At 38.0% G+C, this 20,295-nt stretch overlaps 1 pseudogene; it reads right to left on the reverse strand.

Moving 5' to 3' along the window:
• Window positions 1–4,194: 4,194 nt before the first annotated feature.
• On the reverse strand, window positions 4,195–19,585 carry LOC113079429 (uncharacterized; annotated as a pseudogene).
• Window positions 19,586–20,295: the final 710 nt, after the last annotated feature.

Here is a 20,295-nt window from a genome sequence, read left to right on the forward strand (position 1 = left end):
AACAGTATATGAAAAAAGGGCTCCTGTTGTATGGTTTGTCTTAAATGTAATATATTAAGTTGATTTTAATTTAAGTATTTTGCCTTAAAGAGAAAAAAAAAAAAACAAACAAAAATAAGTTATGCAATAAGGAACTTATAGAATATATATAGAATATTAGAACAATATAGAACTTGTTTGTGGCTCCCACAAAAAATTGGCTGATATGACTTTTTAAATGTACACCAAATACAAACATATATTATTTCCCCTTACATGCACTTAAAGGGATAGTTCACCCAAAATGTAAATTCGTTGTTGATTACTCACTCTCTTGTTTTTCCAAACTTGAAATTTTTTTTTCCACTTCAGAACACAAATGAACAGGTTTTTATTGAAGTCTGAGATATTTCTGTCCCTCCATTGACAGCAACATAGCTACCACTTTGACGTTTCAGAAAGACTGCAAAATATCCATATTCAAAATAAATATCCAAAATTTCTTATCTCAAATTGAATAGTTTACTCCAAATTCACGTGGATTAGTTTTTATCTCTTTATTAACTTTTTGAAGGCGTTCAAAGTGGTAGTTGTGTAGCGGTCAATGGAGGGAAAGAAATCTCTCAGATTTCAATAAAAACATATTCATTTGTGTTCCGAAGATGAACGAAGTCTTGCAGGTTTGAAATAACATGAAGTTGAGTAATCAATGATAGACAATGGTCAAATTTAAACACTATATTAACTTCTCCCCTTTCTGACACAAGCAGATGCCTGTGAGCTTGCCCAGTCATCACTGCATTATCTTTAAGTTTTCTCCTGCTGCTGCGTCTTCTGGTTTAAAGAGATGTAATGAGAATTAATGTTTTAGTTAATTAATGTTCTTTTACATTGGGAACAACAGTAGCAGATTTACACCTGGTTATCAAATAACATAGCACATTATAAAAACATTTTAAGTCCATACCTTCAAGTTCAAGGAAATCTTGAAAGAATTCCATGATTTTTGACTCTTTCACTTGATTAATCGAACCAATTGGGCTCAAAAAATTTATTTTAACATTTGTAGTTTGTGACAACACAAAAAAAAAAAAAAAAAAAAAAAAAAAAAAACTAAAAACAGAATTTCTACATACTTTGTCATCATAACCTATGACAAAGAGACTTGTAGTAATATGTAGAGCAAGAGCTCTGGCAAACAATAATAAATACAAAAATAAAACATTAAAATGCTTCAAATTTAAAAACAGGGCATTCAAAACAACAAAACAAATTATAAAATGTATTTGAATAATTTAAATGAATTCCTTTTGTTTAAAGAACAATTATAATGTATGAGTCTGTATATATAGAAAGACTTATGAGAAAGACTCATAGCTCCGATCAAACAAGTCTAGAATTGCGAGTGTGATATGCAAGTAATAAGGTACGAGAGGATGTGTTGTATCGTGAATAGGACGTTGTTAAGTGACTGCAACCCCTTCAGCCATGACTTATTCCTGATACAGCACAGCCTCTCGTTTCCACACAATACAAATATTAAAGCAGAAAAATATTTATCTATGCAATTATCATGAAGTAAATCACTTAAAGTAAGGAAAGTCGAATCTGAACTAAAATATAAGCATTCTGAAAGTACTTACAATTTGCTCAGCAGACTTCCCTGTGGTCAGTTCTTGCTTATGGCTCTTAAATTACTACTCTGGTAGACAATAACTTGTCAATAATATAATATAAGTTTTATTAAAGTGAACAAAGTTATATCAAAGTACAATACTAAAGTTACAAAATCAAGGTACAATGAGCTGGTATCAGGAGTCGAGGGATACTGCACTATTCAGTATCCATCCGTCAAATCTCCGTCAAGTCTTTTATAAGTAGACGTTGAATGCTGGTTCCAAGCTCTCTTCTGACGTCATCACCTGGAGTGCTGCCAAATCCTCCGCCGAGGCTTTCAGTTGTTTACTGCACTTCCCTTTTCAGTATCTTCCAGCCTTTTTTCCTTTTCTGCTTCTCTTAACTATCCGTAACACACACCTTACTACTACATTTTCCATTTATCATGAAAACTATTTCTAATACATAAGAGTTTCTACTCTAAATCAGTCAATACATACATTTCATGCAAGTAATCAGTTTTCTTAATGTTAGTGAATGTTAGTGAAGTCACACAATATTTTCCATACAGCATTAATCACAGGGTTACGTATTTGTACTGAACAATATTCAGCCACATTAATCCAGTCTTCAGTGTCATATTATCCTTCAGAAATCATTATAGTATGCTGATTTGCTGCTTAAGAAAATTTCTGATATCAATATCAAATAAGAAACAGATGTGATGATAAATTTGTAAACTGACCCCCCCCCCCCCATAATTCATTGTTAAATAGAATCCAGGCCTTTAAATGGTAATGCACAATATTACAAAAATTTATGTAAAATTTATGTACAAAAGTTTGCAGCGAGATTTTTTTATTACACTAGGATGCATTAAATTGATGAGAAGTGAGAGTAAACACTTTTGCTTCAAATAAGCACTGTTCATTGTAATCAATGTAATATATATATTTTTATTATTCTTTATGGTTTGAGTTAATTTTGTGATATTATATATATATATATATATATATGTATTATATATGTATGATATATATATATATATATATATATATAGACCAGACGGCAGAAAGCACATCATGTTTGAAAAAAAGTAGAACCCTTTCCAGTTACAAATGATGAATTACTCTTACCTTTTGGGCAAAAATGATGGCGTATCCACTGAAACATGTAAGTGATTGTGCTGGTGCCTCCATGTCAAAAAGTGCTTTAGCATCCTCTCCACAGAAACTATTGGATATAGCACACATTTTTCTGGGTTTAATGTTTAAACATTGTTATATGCTTGAATTGTTTTAGTAGGGCTGTGCAAAAAATCGAACGCGATTTTCATGCACATCTTTGTCAGTAAATGCTCTCCTGTGATAAGAAATATCCAGCACATGTGTTCAGATCAGGGTTGCCAGGTTTTCAAAACAAAACCTTCCCAATTGCTTCTCAAAACTAGCCCAATCGCGTTTCGTTCCGGGCGATAAAATAAAGTTTTTTTTTGGTGGGGTTCCCGTGGTTAAATTAGCATTTTAAGAGCTAACAGCTCTTGAACGACAGCTTTCTGTAAATGCCGCTCCACCTGAACCAGTGTTTCCAAGTCTGTGATTGTTTTTCATGTCCGTGGTTGACCCCCCCCAAATCCCAATAGTATGATATTTAGCCCCTAAAATGCTAATTTTACAAAGGCAACCCTGCCAAAAAAACATGTATTTTATCCCCAGGAATCCCCCTGGAAATGTGATTGGGCTAGTTTTGGACGAGTTTTGAGAAGCAACTAAGCAGGCATTGTTGTGAAACCCTTGCAACCCTGATCTGAATGCACGTGCTGGAAATAATTACAGGAGCGCCTTTACTGACAAAAGCACATGAAAATCGCATTGGATCTTTTGCAAAGCCCTATGTTTTAGTATAAGTAGGCTATAGATTTTATTTTAGGCAAGTCATGATGATTTGAGAAGGCTAAATTGATCAAACATATATGATCAGCTCACTGTCTGTATCTATATATCTATATATATATATATATATATATATATATATAAAGCAAGATAAATTATATTTGCCTTTTGTCTTTTGGATAATTAGCTGTAAATTCGAGGCACAGCTTAGTCTGTTGTTCATCACCACTCACCTCCACACCAAGACAAACACAGTGGAAAGGGAGGGAGGGCTTCACATCTGTGGCTTTCTGTCTTTCAGTGATGTGCATGTGCCAATTAATGTGCGTTATACACTGCTGTGCTGCTGAGAGGAGAAGGGGAGAAAGCCTCATAATTTCCTAACCCGACCTGATATTTTTATTTTTTATTTGTTTGACAGGGAAAGCTGTGTGCAGACAGGCACACACACATATATATTCCCAAGAAAAAAGTGCACTTTCTCTCGAGAAATAAAAAGGGCAGGTCCTCAAGCCCCCTTTGATGTCTATGTGTGCACGTACCTGCATACACAGATGACAGATTGATAAAAGGACATGTTATTTATGGCTGGATGTAACGTTTTATACTTTGTTGTAACAGTAGCTCTGCAAATGACTTTGCCCTATCAGTGCGGCTCCCATTAAAAAAATTGTGAAGACCACTGATTTACATTGACACAGTCCTCTTAAGAATCATCTGAGTGCACATTGACATAATCCTGTTCAGAGCGATCAGAGTCCACATTAATATAGTCCTGTTCAGAACGATCAGAGTCCACATTAATATAGTCCTGTTCAAATTCATCATGATCCATGCTTTCATTAAGTTCAACATTTTCATAAACAGCCTCATCATCCTCTTCATTTTTGCTTCTATGTGATGCAGCTTGACCTAGTGATATTGCAAAGAGATGAAGGACAATTAAAGGGAAAAATATATATACAGTTAGGTCCATATATATCTGGACACACACTTTTTATTTTAGCTTTTGACCAAAACATGTTCAAGTTACAGTTCTATAATGAATATGGTCTTATTAAAGTGCACACTCAGCTTTAATTTGAGAGCATTCCATTCTCAACACCCACTTTTTTTCAAGGCAACATAAGTGACTGTACATTTGACTCAAAGCAATTTCAAGGCCAGATGATGGCTTTTCCTTCAGTATTTCTAAATCATTTAAGCAGGTAAAATTTGCGTTTGGAAGCTGTTGCTGTGAACTCATATCATGCAGTCAAAGGATCTCTTCATGCAAGTGAAACAGAGAATTGTTAGGCTTCAAAAACTTAAGGCAAAAATTTAAAGTTTAAAATCAACTCTGGCTTGAATGGGTAACCAACCCAAAGAGGCCAAAATTGGGGAGATGTGATAATGTTTGCGGGTCCCATACAAAAGTCTGGCTGCAGCATTTTGTACTATTTGCAGCCGACTCAAAGATGTTTGGGAGTCGCCAATATAGAATTACTATAGTCGAGTCTTGAGAACACAAAATCATAAATCAACATCTCCAGAGGTCTCATTTATAAATGTTGCGTACGCACAAAATAGGTATAGAAATTGCATATGCATTTTTTTATGCACATATAGGGATTTATACAAAATAAAATAAGATATGGGGTAAATATGTATGCACCTACAGACATTATAAACCACGCGTACACAGTAAAATCAGCAGTCTTAATCAAGCAGTGTTATTCTATCTTTACTCTTAAGGAGTTAACTCAAAAACAATTGGTGAAAGATATCCTCTAGTGTTGGTGAAAATGATCAGTTAAATTCTGCGTCAGGCATCTCAATTTGAACCATCCAACACATAAAAATTTTGATGCCTCATTGTGATGTTAGATAATTGTGACGAGTGGGGCGGGGCCGAGAGACGTGGGAACAGGAGCGAGGCCGGTGGAGTGATTGGGGAATGAGCGACACCTGCTCGACTCACCGGTCTCGAATCCCACGGAGGAGATGGAGGGATATAAAACCAGAGCGACTACAGTGACGGATGAGAGAGGACCAGGCCTGGATGTGCGTGTGACGTCACATGGGGTGGGGCAACGCGATACTCCACCTGAGTTTTTCGTAAGACCTGAAGCTTTTCAGTCCGAGGTGCAATGCCGTTTTGTTCGATTATTGAAGCCTTTTAGTCTGAGGCATGACGCCTTTGCATTTAGACTGAGGTCTGAGGATGTCCTAAAATGTACACCGTACACATAGTAACGACAAAGGGACACGACGCATAGTAACGATGCATAGCATAGACATGGAAGACGACACAAAGTAACGACAGAGGGAAACGACGCATAGTCATGACACATGCAGCATTGACACGCAAGACGACACAGTCAAACGATAAGGAAAGGTGAGTAAGTTGAGACGACACATAGCATAGACAGACAACATGTCGACATAATTTTGGCACAAATGGAACCTTATATGAATTTACTTGTCCAATTACAATTGAGCCCCTGGAAATGGGGGGACTGTGTATAAAAATGGTTGTAATTGGTTATAGATGGTTGTATGTAAACTGTTGCAAAAATGGCTTTTAATGTTATATTTTTGTTCAACCCCTTGAATTAAAGCTTAAAGTCTGCACTTCAATTTCATCTTGATTGTATCATTTTAAATATATTCTGGTGGCATACAGAGCTAAAACTATGAAAATTGTGACAATGTCCAAATATATATGGATGTGTTTGTGTGTGTGTGTGTGTGTGTATATATATATATATATATATATATATATATATATAAGACCTGTGTGCCTTTGGATGAAACAGTTTTATAAGACTGAATTCCTGAATTCCCCTGAATTCTTTTATAAAATGAAAACAATTACCTTTCTTAAAAGAGCACTTTGAATGCGTTTCCTTGTTCCTTTTATTTTGTCTTCTCTTCAGCAGGAGGATGATTATAAGGACAGCCAATAAAAGCAGCAAAGCTGACACTGCAGCACCAATGACAGGAAGCAGAGAGGCTGAGAGAAACACGTGTTTGAGTTAAACTTTCATTACCAGCAGTTCAGATTGTTTTTAGACTCTTATACATCATTACCTGTGATAGTGATGAGCAGCAGTTCAGAGTCAGATGAATGAAAGGAGCGTGAGGAGACACTGACTTCATAAACACAACTGTAGTTTCCCTCGAGTGAAAAATCTGCTTCAGGAAAGAAGAAGGAGGCAGAGTGACTGACAGCTGACTCAGTCCTGGTGATGTTTGATCCTCTGAACAGGTGAAAAGATCCTCCAGGAAACTGAGAGTCAGTGTAACAGATGATAGTGAAACTGTGACCCCTGGTGATCACTGGCCCCTGAGGCCCCACATGAAACAATCCATCAGGATCACTGAGGGAAATACTGGGCTGCTGCAAGATCACTAGAAAACGAGAAGAATACATTTATATGGTTACAGAGACTCATTGAATTGAAACAATAAATTCAAACAGTTGTAAACAAATAAAAATAACTTCAAGAACTGCACTTTTTCAAGATCAAGATTTAATCCATAGCCCCTTTTCTGCATACATGCTGTATTTGTATTTGTACTAGATGTAAACGTCCCTTTTAAGCTCACCAAAAACTACACTGAGACATTTTAATTACAAGAAGTTATGTTAAAATAAAATATTAATCTCTCACACAAAAATATTTTATTTTATTTTAAATGACAAAAGCATTTTAATTAAGATGTACATCATTAAAGGTAACTTATGCTCTTTTACAAAGTCTTGATTTTGTTTTGGGGGTGTACTGGAACAGGCTTTCATAATAGGTAATTCGAAAAACACCAAATTTTTCCACATATATTATTATGTCACATTATTACAACACCTCTCTCCCCATGAACGGCTCGTAAAGTGTATTGCATGGCTTGTGTCAAATGAAGGCCCACCTTCTGAAATATGAAATGTGCAGTGATTGGTTGACTGGGCCAGAGTGCTGAAAGGAATTAAATTATTTCCTTACGAAATTAACTCCCCTAGCCAAAACTCAGGAGCTCACAGAAAACAGATACCATTATGCCATGCAATAAAACAATAAAACTGATCTGAAAAAGAGATCTTCAAGGAGTGCAAACAACACCTATTTACGACCTCCTTCCTCCCTTTCCTTTCCCCTCCTTGCCTCTGACTCTCACTCTTCTCCTCCAAGAGCAAGAATATCCATATGCCATGTTATATCTTGTGAAAATGTTGTTTTTTCCACTTCATGTTTAGTATCATTTTAAAGGTCTCTGTGCGATTGGTAAAATGGTCTCTATTTCACAATAGTCATTTATATTATGAGAAAGATCAATAACTTTTTTGTAGAATTGTGTTCTGCTGAGAAGGAGGTGTGTTCACCTTTAGGGGTCTTTGAGAATGTTTTACTCCAACCAGGTTTGACCCTTATGTGACCGCGGGAACCTACTTAACCAAAATGACCGTTAGGTTTTTACAACTGATTTGAAGATTTCTTTGTTGTCTGGTCTGAGTATTTAAGGGGAGTGACAAAACAGTACAGGGCGATTCTGTAGTCAGATAAGCCCATAGTGTGGAGTATATCTCATATGCTCCATACTATGTCTCTTTCTGAAGTCAGGTATATTATTATTTACTCAAAAAGAAAAATTGTGTTGAACACATTGTGCCCATAGAGCACATTGCATAGTTGTTTGTGTTACTACCTGTGCACATTGTCTAGTTAAGTTTATTCTCTAAAACACCTGAGTGCTTTGCTATACATTTTAGAACATGTGTCTTAAATTAGAATAACTGTTACATTTGTGACTATGTTAAATTTGTTTGTCTCCTGCGTGGATCAAGTGGTTGTTGCCCATATGGCTACAGTGTCTGTGCAGGAGCAAAGTTGCCACAAGGTTACAATGCAATTGCAATATCTTTTCTAAATTGGCTTCTAATTGTTTTCATTATGTAATTGACATGATACAATTATACCTGACTAATAATAAATTGTTATATCTGATTTATCCTAAACTTGTCTGAAATCATTATGACTAGTAAACTGTGAGGAGGCTTTTGTTACTGCAAAGTTACGGCCAGGGTAGGTCAAACTGAAGGCTCGAGAATGATAGGAGCAGTAGTCACATCATCGGAGACCTGATTTCTGTCTATCTCTGCCGTTAGCAAGTTGTATGGGAAAAAACTAAATAAACTACACTTTTCTTATAAGCAAGCAGTAGGCGGCAGGCAAAACATGTATTAGTCTACCTACACCCTCTGACTAACATCAGACTGGAGAGTTTGTGATCGTAAGATCCACGTGAAGCTAGCGTGAGACTTAAAAGAGACATTAGGTCCCCAGTGAACGGATAATTGAAAGTATAGTGAGTCCAGAATAATCAAATATCAAAATTGATACATAATCAACCTTTGTGATCAGTGTTTAAATAGAAACATTGTCTAAATTAAATGATCACATGAAATTGGAGTCAGATTGAGCATGAAGCTAGGCTAGGATTTAAACTAAATCCTGATATATTCAGAAGCGCAAGTAAAACACAGAATACACATTAAACCTTCGACCAGGCCGCTGGATTCTGTTATTTGGGCTGGCGGGTGGATCCTTACAGTGTGTTGTGATTGGCAGCACTTGGCACCTGGTTGGGAAATTAAATTCCCTTACCATAGCTGCCTGCAAGCTTCAGTGTAAAAATGACATCAAATTCAAATCAATTTGAGCACGTTTTAAACCTGGATTATTGTAATGACTGCCTGCCTTGGAAAAGCTTGCGCATCTTCCACATAGTGATAACACTTTTTTCCTTCTCTATTGCAGCACAACCAGGGGCCTGTACCATGATGGTAGCTGAACAAATTCAGAGTTACAGGATTAGTTTTGAGTTGACAAAACCAAACCTCTCCAATCCGGTTTTGTTGGTACCATGATGCTGTTCATCAACTTTCTTTGTCAATTCAGGCTTTGATCCTGAGTTTGTGGAGCGCGTGCACATGAATGTGTGACATGACTGGCGAACAGCCAATCACGAGCCTTGCAACAAAAAGCAAGTTTGATTTACTTCTCGTGAGAGACCCAGTGAGATTCAAAACTAAAGGTTAAAGGTTTTGCTAAAGGTTAAGAGATTGAAGAATATGACAAATTTAAATGTCATATGAAAAATGAAGGACGACTAAATGATCTTGCTCCATCAGTGTAGTCACAAGTGGAACTTTTTTAACTTAGTTTATACATTTTAAAATATATAGTGATAGAGACTTGAACATGTAAATTCAGATTTGTAATTTTTATAATAGTGCAATCTTTTGATACTACAGCTTATTTATATAACATGATCTGTATACATTAATATTTATTTAAAATAATTTATAATAACTGTTAAACTAAAATTGCTTGTGTGTAAGAGATAAATAATAATATGAATCACAATAATTATATAAATCATAAAATGACTCAGTTATTATAATTAAAGCCAGACTTTTTTTTTTTTAAGCATAAGGTGACCTTTAATTTGGAGCAAGATAAACTGGAGTGACTTTGTGTCAGACATGTGTCACTTCTCTCACATCTGATTGGTTCACCTTCAGTCTGAGATCTTGAATCCAGAACATAACCTGCCCCGGAGCAGGTTAGCCGTGCAGCGTAAGATACCATGGCAACGAACACCGATTAAAGCCGAGCTACTTTCATAGTACCTAAAACCCAGGGTTTGCGGAAACTAAGGCCTGGTTCACACGGGACGATTTTAAAATTGTCGGCCGATTTTCCAAATATGAGATACCCCACACACAGCGATAAAAAAATCACAGATCTAACAGTTTTGGTCGTTCCGTGTGTGGTGTGCAGCCACACGGCAATATCAACACATCACACACGAACCGATTTGACTCCCGTGCATTCCCAGGTCAGACGGAAAATCTCGCAAAATCCCTCGAGATCAAACGTGACTTTAGAGTAAACAATCATGGCGGACGAAGAGGATGCAGTGGCCATAGTTTGTGCTTTGTTTTTAACGGAATAAAAAAACATAAGAAAAACAAAAAAAGGCGATGGTCACCGCCTCGTCACCTCGCTTTCTGATTGGCTACACGCCACAGTCCACAGGCTGCATGATTGTTTGTCCTCGGGGGACACCCATAGACAGTAAAAGAAATGGACACAGCGACCCCATTGGAACTCAATTGAGACAAATGAAGCCCAGTTTTAGCGTTTTTTAGCACTTCCGTTTCTGACGCGCAGACTCAAACGAAGCTTGACGACGTCAGCAACCTGTCTGCCAGATGTAAATCTTCTAGTGGCTGTGCCTGCAAACTGCCATCGTTAATCTTGCAGAGACGGTGAGCTTGAACGGGGAGTTCTTTGTCGTGAGTGACCAGGAGTAAGTATTCTGATTAATTATTTTGTATAGTATTTTAAAATGTAACGCCAGTACGCCATATTAAGTTAATTGCCTGCGAGCTTCTCCTCCTGTCTGTATGGTAATGCGACAGAAAGCCGAGTGGTTATGACGCAATCGTTAGCCTATTTTTTACAAAAACTGTTTATACGGGGCCATAATGTAACATAGAAGGTAATGGAGCCCTTTATACACTGTCGTGTAGCTTTAGAAATAAATAATGGACAAACAGAGTCTTTAAACGCCTCAGATGTAAAGTTATTCGCTGTCAAAGTGACGCCAAAATGAATGGGAGTCAATGGGAATGCTAACGCAAGTGAAGTTCTGCTAAAAGATGGCAGCCCCCACCCGACTTCAACTTCCGGTCGAGTTCCTTGCCCCCTGGGGACACCACACACGAGAAGAAATCGGGCCAAATAAATCCAACATGTTGGATATCCCCGATTTGAGATCGGAGCGGTCCCGACATTCTTCCGAGCAGAGGAGAGCAGTCTTAACACACCACACACGGCAGGAAAATTTGATCAGATTATTTTACGATAATCGGAGCATCCTAAGATTGTCGGAAGGGGTGAATCGGGGCTAAAATCGGCCTAATTATCCTGCCGTGTGAACCAGCCTTAAGCTGAAACATAGCTGGCTAGCCACCTAATCCAGCTTCGTGGTACAGGCCCCAGGTCTCGTCCCATTTGTCAATATTTGTGATATCACAAATCCTGGAAAATATGCATTGTAGTCCAAACGAGTCATTCGTTGTAGTTCTCAAAACGTGATTTCTGTTAAATAAATTATCTCCTTTTAAAGTGGCGTTCACAACACTGCTGATGTATGACACTGCTGTATGAATCTTTAGACACCTTTCAAATTTGCCGTTGGACATACAGAGACACATACTGCCATCCAAATTAAAAGTGCAGTAACTACACATGTGGTCAAAATGTAGCTAAGTCCTAAAATGGGCTTTGTGACAACTGTTCTGTCTTGTGACAAAATATCCTGGTTCAATCTCAGCTTTATTTTCCTGTTGGATACCACAGATATCCATTCTGACAATGTAATAGTAATCTGACTTGTAATCGCATTGATGTTTGTTGCTTCAGACATCTCTTCACAATTCTGGTAGCTAATCCAAATTTGTAAAAACAAGTTAGCTGGCTCTGGTAAAGTTATATAATTCATCAAAGCATTCTGTATGAAAGTTATACAGAATGCAGTCTGTCCCCTATTCGCAGTCATATACCATATGACTACCAGACCATGCAAATAACAAATTCTTAACTGAAAAATAATTATTTGTTTTGAATAAATCACTGTTTCATTTGTTAACACATTCGAGGAAGGCTTTAAGAATCCTCTGCTGCCTGGTCATTCCCGGTTCACAGCTAGCCGGTTCATGCTGCCTTCCCTTCACCAACCGCATTTTGATTTTAGCAAATCAGTTGGAGTGAATGCAAGCAACATGATTATCATGAACACAACATCCAGCTAGGCAAGAAAATCTAAATTTTTCATTAAAATTCCCTTTAGAATATTTGTAAATAAATATGTTAAGCAAAGAAATTATATATATATATATATACATTTGCCTTATACAACATTAGGAAGATCAGACCCTTCCTGTCAGAGCAAGCCACACAACTTCTTGTCCAAGCTCTTGTTCTCTCCAGACTGGACTATTGTAATGCTCTCCTGGCGGGACGTTCTTGCATGTACTGTCAAGCCTCGGCAAATGATCCAGAATGCAGCAGCGAGGGTTGTCTTCAATGAGCCAGAAAAAGCTCATGTTACTCCTCTCCTCATCAGGTTTCACTGGCTACCAGTAGCCGCTCGCATCAAATTCAAGGTACTGATGATTGCCTACAAGACGACCACTGGCACGGCACCAACATACCTAAACTCACTGTTTAAATCTTATGTGCCCTCCAGAAGTTTGTGCTCTGCAAGTGAACGACACCTTGTGGTGCCATCCCAAAGAAGTTCAAAATCACTCTCACAGACCTTTTCCTGGACTGTGCCCAGCTGGTGGAATGACCTCCCAATCTCAATTCGTACAGCTGAGTCTTAACTCATTTTCAAGAAACATCTAAAGACTCATCTTTTTCACCAGCACTTAATCAACTAATACTAGCACTTTTCCTTCTTTTCTTGTCTTTTCATTTAAAAAAAAAAATCAAATGCGTTCTGTACTAGACTAACTGAGACTTTTCATGGCACTTGTATACTGTTGTTGTTCTCTTGTTGACCTGACTGTTTCTATTGTTCTCATTTGTAAGTCGCTTTGTATAAAAGCGTAAATGTAAATATATATTATGTTATTTTTTTTTCTGAGAAAACTTTTTACACCTTTTATATACTTAAATGTGGACATGGACGTGGTACAGTAAAAATATTTTGAGCATCCCTTATTCTGCCCCTTATTTTCCTATAGAGAATCACAACTATCCCTTATTTTCCTTTATCCCTAATTATATTTATATAGTTTAAATTATGTGAATTTTAACTACTTGGTCTGTAATTAATTACTTTTTAAATAAAATAAGCAAAACTTACACCTTTTTGGTAAAAGGAGGACTGCGATAAGATGATCTTGAGGCTTACTACGTAGTAATTTTAACATATGCAAACACCAATAAAACTATTATAGGTTATAAAAACAATCAACATGTAGTAAGTAACACATAAAGAATGCTGGATGAACTGTTTTTTTTTTTTTTTTTATCTGATTTTGTTTGTATATATTGCACTTTGCTTTTGCAATAGTGTTAAATTGTGTAAGGTCATCCAAAGGCAGAGTGTAGTATAAGTGGTCAAAAGTCACATCAATGTTCATGGTTTTATCTATAAAAAATGTCATCCTAAAAAGGCTTTAAATAAACGCACTGCCACTAATCTACCCACAACACGCTTGACTGGCTGATGTAAAAACTTTAAAGGCATTTTTCTCAGTTTCAGTGTTAGCGTAGTTACTGCACTTTGCCTTTGTAGGGCAGCATATCTCAGTGTGCAATAATCTGACTGACTTGGAATTACAGGATGGGATGTATGTAATGCTTGCTGAAAATTACCAGTAGAATGAAGTTGCCTATTCGACAGCAGGTTTTTATCAAAGGGATTTAAATAATTATTTATCTTATATAGAATACGCTTGGTTATTTAAACATCATAATGCTAATATCACAACGTATAAGGCTATTTACACAAAATGCCCCGAATGTCTGTGCAGCTCTGAATGAACTAATTTTGTCTATGTGTTTTTCACGCAACAACATGCAGAAACACGGCAACTCAACTATAAAAATTCACAGCATTTTATTATAACAGTGTTCTTATGTTATGTATATGACAGTCATAGTTATTAATATTACTCACACTGTGTGCTGAAGAGAATCACTGTACAATTAAGCGCTGCAGCGCAACTCAACCATATGCATCTTACACGAGATAAATAATATATACATACACAATATATATATAAACCGGCTGAAATGTTTTAAAACTCACTATCATCTACACGATCGAAAAATCTAGTCTTTCAATTTGAGTCTTGTTAAAGTTTTAAATCCCTGCCGCCAAAATGCATCTCTGTCAGTTACAGCTTATAGTGAAACTTAAAAACACAATATGTAAGATTTTTTTAACATATCCAACCACTAGAACAGTGCTATATATTTCACTGACTTGTGTACTTACATTATCCCAAAAGTTTCAAAGAATGTTTAAATAAGAATTTTTAGCTAGTGACAGGACAGTGTCCATATCATTGTTTTGCCTGCCAACCAGGGCTGTAGCTGGAGTATCCAGACCAGTGCCCAGTGCAGGTTGTTGCTGTGGGCCCCCTTGAAAATGTGTTCTGGCCCAGGGCCCCTAGAAATGTCACAGCCTTTTGCCCTGCTAGCAACTGCCTTGTGTAGAACAATTGTCTATCCCATCCTGTTTCAAATTATAATTTATATGAACCACTCTTTGAGCTTCTTTCTTTGTGTAAAGTGTATAGGAAAAAGTACTATTTGCCAGAATCAGAAATATATTTATTGCCATTGCACACAATTTGTTTTGGTGATGTAAAAAGCTTATAGTGTAGACTCTTGAGACAACAACATAAAAAATAAAGATATGTGAATAAGGAGGGCATAGAGAGAGCAAATGAGTCTGTTTTAGCATGGTAAAGGTTTTATATTTTGGCTAAACTCGCTTGGAGGCCACAGAACGTATTTCTCCATTTCAATGCGCTACTTTTACATTGTTTTTCTATGTAAAAAAGCACTAGACATACGTGTATACCCATTGTGCCTGCATCTTGCAGTCCCTTCATAGTGTCTCGCGCAAACTTAAAAACACGTATCTAGGCTTCTGTGTGAATGTGTCATTAAGTATTCCTGATTAATTTAGTTAATCTCAACAAATTAGGATATGGTGACATGCCAATCAGCTAATCAATTCAAAACACCTGCAAAGGTTTCCTGAGCTTTCAAAATGGTCTCTCAGTTTGGTTCACTCGGCTACACAATCATGGGGAAGACTGCTGATCTGACAGTTGTCCAGAAGACAATCATTGAAACCCTTCACAAAGAGTGTAAATCACAAACATTCACTGCCAAAGAAGTTGGCTATTCACAGAGTGCTGTATTCAAGCATGTTTACAGATAGTTGAGTGGAAGGAAAAAGTGGGGAAGAAAAAGATGCACAACCTACCGAGAGAACCGCAGTCTTATGAGGACTGGCAAGCAAAAATCGATTGAAGAATTTGAGTGAACTTCAAAAGGAATGGACTTAGGTCAAGGCATCAAGAGCCAACACACACAGACATGTCAGCGAACTGAACCACAGAAACATCAGAGGCATCTTACCTGGGCTAATGAGAAGAAGAACTGGACTGCTGCACAGTGGTAGAAAAGTCCAAGTTTTGTATTTCATTTGGTGAACCAAGAAACCAAGGTCCTAGAGTCTGGAGGAAGGGTGGAGAAGCTCATAGCCCAAGTTGCTTCAAGTCCAGTGTTAAGTTTCCACAGTCTGTAATGATTTGGGGTGCAATGTCATCTGTCGGTGTTGGTCCATTGTGTTTTTTTGAAAACCAAAGTCATTGCACCCATTTACCAAGAAATCATTGAGCAATGCTTCCTTCTGCTGACCAGCAGTGCCACAAACTGATCAACTCCATGTCACGGCGAATTGAGGCAGTAATTAAAGCAAAAGGAGCCCCTACCAAGTATTGAGAACATGTACAGTAAATGAACATACTTATGAAGTATTCTAATTTATTTAGATGAATTGGTGGGTTTTTGTTAAATGTGAGCCAAATCACCATAATTAAAAGAACCAAAGACTTAAACTACTTCAGTCTGTGTGCACGGAGTTGAATTACTGAAATACATTTTTATTAAATGAATTATTTTTTTAATAAAATTTTACTTTATAATTGCCTATTTCAGCTTTTATTGTTTTATTGTATTTTTTTTTCTTGCGTAAATGTATTTTAATTAGTCAACTTAGAGGATTTAAATATGTTTATTTAAAATGTTAAATATTAAAATGTGTAAATTACAAAAAAAAAAAAAAAGAAAAAAAAAATATTCAGTATTCTTTAATTTTATTTCAGTTTTCTTGCTTAGTTTAATCTTATAATATCCTTGCTACAGACCACCAGGTGGAGCAGGCTGAAAACCATTCCTGCAGTGAGGAGGGCGATGATCTCAATTCATGGTGCGACACAGTTACAGACCCCGCTTTATAGAAAAACATGTCTAGTGATAAAGTGAAGTCTATTCTTATCAGAAAAGGAGCAGCTCCTTGTAATAATAAAATCTTCCTAATCAACGGGAAGAAGGAGGCGGGAACCGGCGGACAATCCAAATTAAACTTTAATAATTCAAAATAAACACAAAACAGCGCAACAGCCCCTAACGGACGACTGATGCACACAAATAAAAAGCAAAACATAAAATAAAGCCCAGGCCTTGTCCTCTCTCATCCTTCACTGTCGTCGCTCCAGTTTTATATCCTTCCATCTCCTACGTGGGACTCGAGACCGGTGGTGGGTCGCAGGTGTAGCTCATCTCCAATCACTCCACCGGCCTCACTCCTCGTTCTCACGTCCCTCGGCCCCGCCCCACTCATCACATACCCCCATCGTCCCTCGAGACTGCGCTCTACTCCCCGGTGGACGGCGACGGCTCATCCAGTTTTGGGCAGCCGGCAGGAGTCCCCCGTTCCCTGTTCTCTGCTCCCTCATGGACGGTAGCCGCCCCTCCACATCGCGGGCGGCCGGCAGCGAGCTAGACCCGTCCCCGGCAACTCACTCCAGCCTACCGCCTCGAGCGTCCATGGCGGCACACTCCTCGCCAGCTCGATGGCACCGCGGATTCACCACAGCGGCGAGGGATCTTCAGCAGCGTGTCCCTCCTTCTCCCGGGTTTCGGCACCACTGTAATAATATAAACTTCCTAATCATCGGGAAGAAGGAGGCGGGAACTGGCGGACAATCAAAATGAACCTTTAATTACAAAAATAAACACAAAACACTGCATCAGCCCCTCACGGACGACTGATGCACACAAATAAAAAGCAAAACATAAAATAAAGCCCAGGCCTGGTCCTCTCTCGTCCTTCACTGTCGTCGCTCCAGTTTTATATCCTTCCATCTCCTATGTGGGACTCGAGACCGGCGGTGGGTCGCAGGTGTAGCTCATCTCCAATCACTACACCTGGCCTAACTCCTCGTTCCCACATCCCTCGGCCCCACCCCACTCGTCACACTCCTTTCCAAAATTAAGCAGCAAATACTCCACATCTGTGAGTAATAGGGCAATCGGTGGGAACGCTAGGAGTTTTACCAATGCATTACTCAGCCTTTCATATTGCCAAATGGCCCAACTGTTTCTGGTCAGTGGGTTACTGTACTCCCTGTCAAATGGATGTATTTACTGTTACTCGTGCAAACTATTTTCCACTAAGCATAATGCCTTCGTTGACGGATTTTGCGGCTGGAAATATTCGGAGAGGGTTGGGGAATTGAGAGAAGCGTGGAGCACAGGGCTTGTATGTCACAATGTCACATAGGTGCTCAAAGGCCACAGAAACCATTGATTTAATTCAATAAATGGAATCAGAGAAGGAATACTGGAAACAAGTATTACGGCGTAGTTGTATCAGTCAAGTTTTTAGGGGAGAGAGGACTGGCATTCAGAGGAAATTATGAGTTGTTGAGTTCAGCTCATAATGGAAATATTCTAGGCATCCTCGAACTTTTGGCAGAGTATGATCCATTTTGAGCTGAAAATATCCTAAGTTTGGGTGGAATGGAAAGGGTACTGTATCCTATTTATCATTGACAATGTTTGAAGAGTTTATTTAGCTAATGGGGGAGAAAATCAAGCAAACCATCGCTAAGGAAATTCAAAACCTAAAATACTGTCTTGTAATTGTGGAGTCAACCACAGACCTCTCTCATGTTGATTAACCAACTTTTATTTTTCATTTTGTTGATCCTGATGGGCATGTGGTGGAGTGTTTTTTGGCATTTGAACAATTAAAAAATCACACCGTGGAGATCTTGGCTGACTGCATTTTGGCCATGGTTGACAGTCTGGGGCTTGACCTCTCCAATTGTAGGGGGAAGTCATTCGACAACACAAGTAACGTAGGGGAAGTATTTTTAGTATTTTTTTAGTTCAGTCAATTTATTATTTTTGCGCATCATCCACACACCGCTGGGGAAAGGTCTTTTGTGATACTAATGTCATACCTAAATAGAGCTCTGTACAAAAGGGAAATAAGAATGTATATATTTTTTTGGCATACTTGTGCATTAAACTATATAAAAAAAACACACATAGTCTATCGGCATGCGCCCTAGTGTGTTCTCGAATTGCTCGCACTTAGTGCGGTTTATTTATGAAGTGAGAGTGCGCATTATAGAACAGCTGACAGGACATGAAAGTTTGGCTTCCTGAAATGACAATATCTCATCAGACCGCAGTTCACTGTTGTTCTACTGAAGCTCATTTGGCACCTGTACCTTTTCCACGCGCGTGACTTGCGCCTGGTGCTGAAGGCAAGCTAAAGTGCTCATCTGAAAAGTCTCCCGTTTGTTGTGGTCGCAAAAAGATACACCATTCCGCATCTTAAGTTTTTAATAAATACATTTTTTGAACTCCGTTAACTCCATAACTAAGATTTTGATTATTTATAATGTTTTGTTAAAGATTTTCACAGGTTGAGTTTGGTACAATGACCTCCCTAAGTGTGGCGCTCCTATGCACTGCATATACGACTGTATATATACTGCATACCCCGTTTTTAAGCCACTGATTATAAGGACAGACAATAAAAGCAGCAAAGCTGACACTGCAGCACCAAATGACAGGAAGCAGGGAGGCTGAGAGAGACACGTGTTTGAGTTAAACTTTCATTACCAGCAGTTCAGATTGTTTTTAGACTCTTATACATCATTACCTGTGATAGTGATGAGCAGCAGTTCAGAGTCAGATGGAATGAAAGGAGCGTGAGGAGACACTGACTTCAATAAACACAACTGTAGTTTCCCTCGAGTGAAAAATCTGCCTTTAGGAAAGAAGAAGGAGGCAGAGAGACTGACAGCTGACTCAGTCCCTGGTGATGTTTGACCCTCTGTACAGGTGAAAAGATCCTCCAGGAAACTGAGGGTCAGTGTTACAGATGATAGTGAAATTGTGACCCCAGGTTGATCACTGGCCCCTGAGGCCCCACATGAAACAATCCATCAGCGTCACTTGAGGGAAATATTGGGCTGCTGCAAGTTCACTAGAAATGAGAAGAATACATTTTATGATTACAGAGACTCAAACAATAAAGCTAAACTTCTCTAAATAAATAAAAAAATGACTTCAAGAACTGCATCTTGTCAAGATCCCAATTAATCCCAAGGCATTTTTACAAAGGCAAAAAAAAAAAAAAAAAAAAAAAACATATTTACATAATGAGTTCACTTGCATGTTACTAATGCATATTATTTGTAATGGTACTAAAATGACTGCACTCACCCACAGTGATGAAAGTAATGTTGCTCAAAGGTGATTTGATGTTGTTTTGGTAGGAGTAACACACAGCTGTAGCTGCCCTGATGTGAGACGTCTACATTAACAAGGTTGAAAGTCACACTAGATTCATGTGTCTGGGAGGATATAGATGGTCCGTTTCTGAAGAGCTGGAATTCAGCTTTAGCCTTGCATCTTGGTTTAGGTGTTGTGCAACTGAACTGGATATTTCTCCAGGAGAAACAGCTGCATATGTGGAGGTCAGGGAAAGAGTCGGCATCCGTAGATCACCTGCAAAATAAATGTATGTTTATTTTAAACAGTTTGTTAAGAAATAATGAAAATTAAAAAAAAATGAAAATTAATATAATTTCTGTTGCTCATGTCCTCCAAAATAAAAATAAAAACAATAAAAAAAAGATTTA

Source organism: Carassius auratus, unplaced genomic scaffold (genome assembly GCF_003368295.1).
Source record: "Carassius auratus strain Wakin unplaced genomic scaffold, ASM336829v1 scaf_tig00027995, whole genome shotgun sequence".
In the NCBI taxonomy this organism is placed as follows: Eukaryota; Metazoa; Chordata; class Actinopteri; order Cypriniformes; family Cyprinidae; genus Carassius; species Carassius auratus.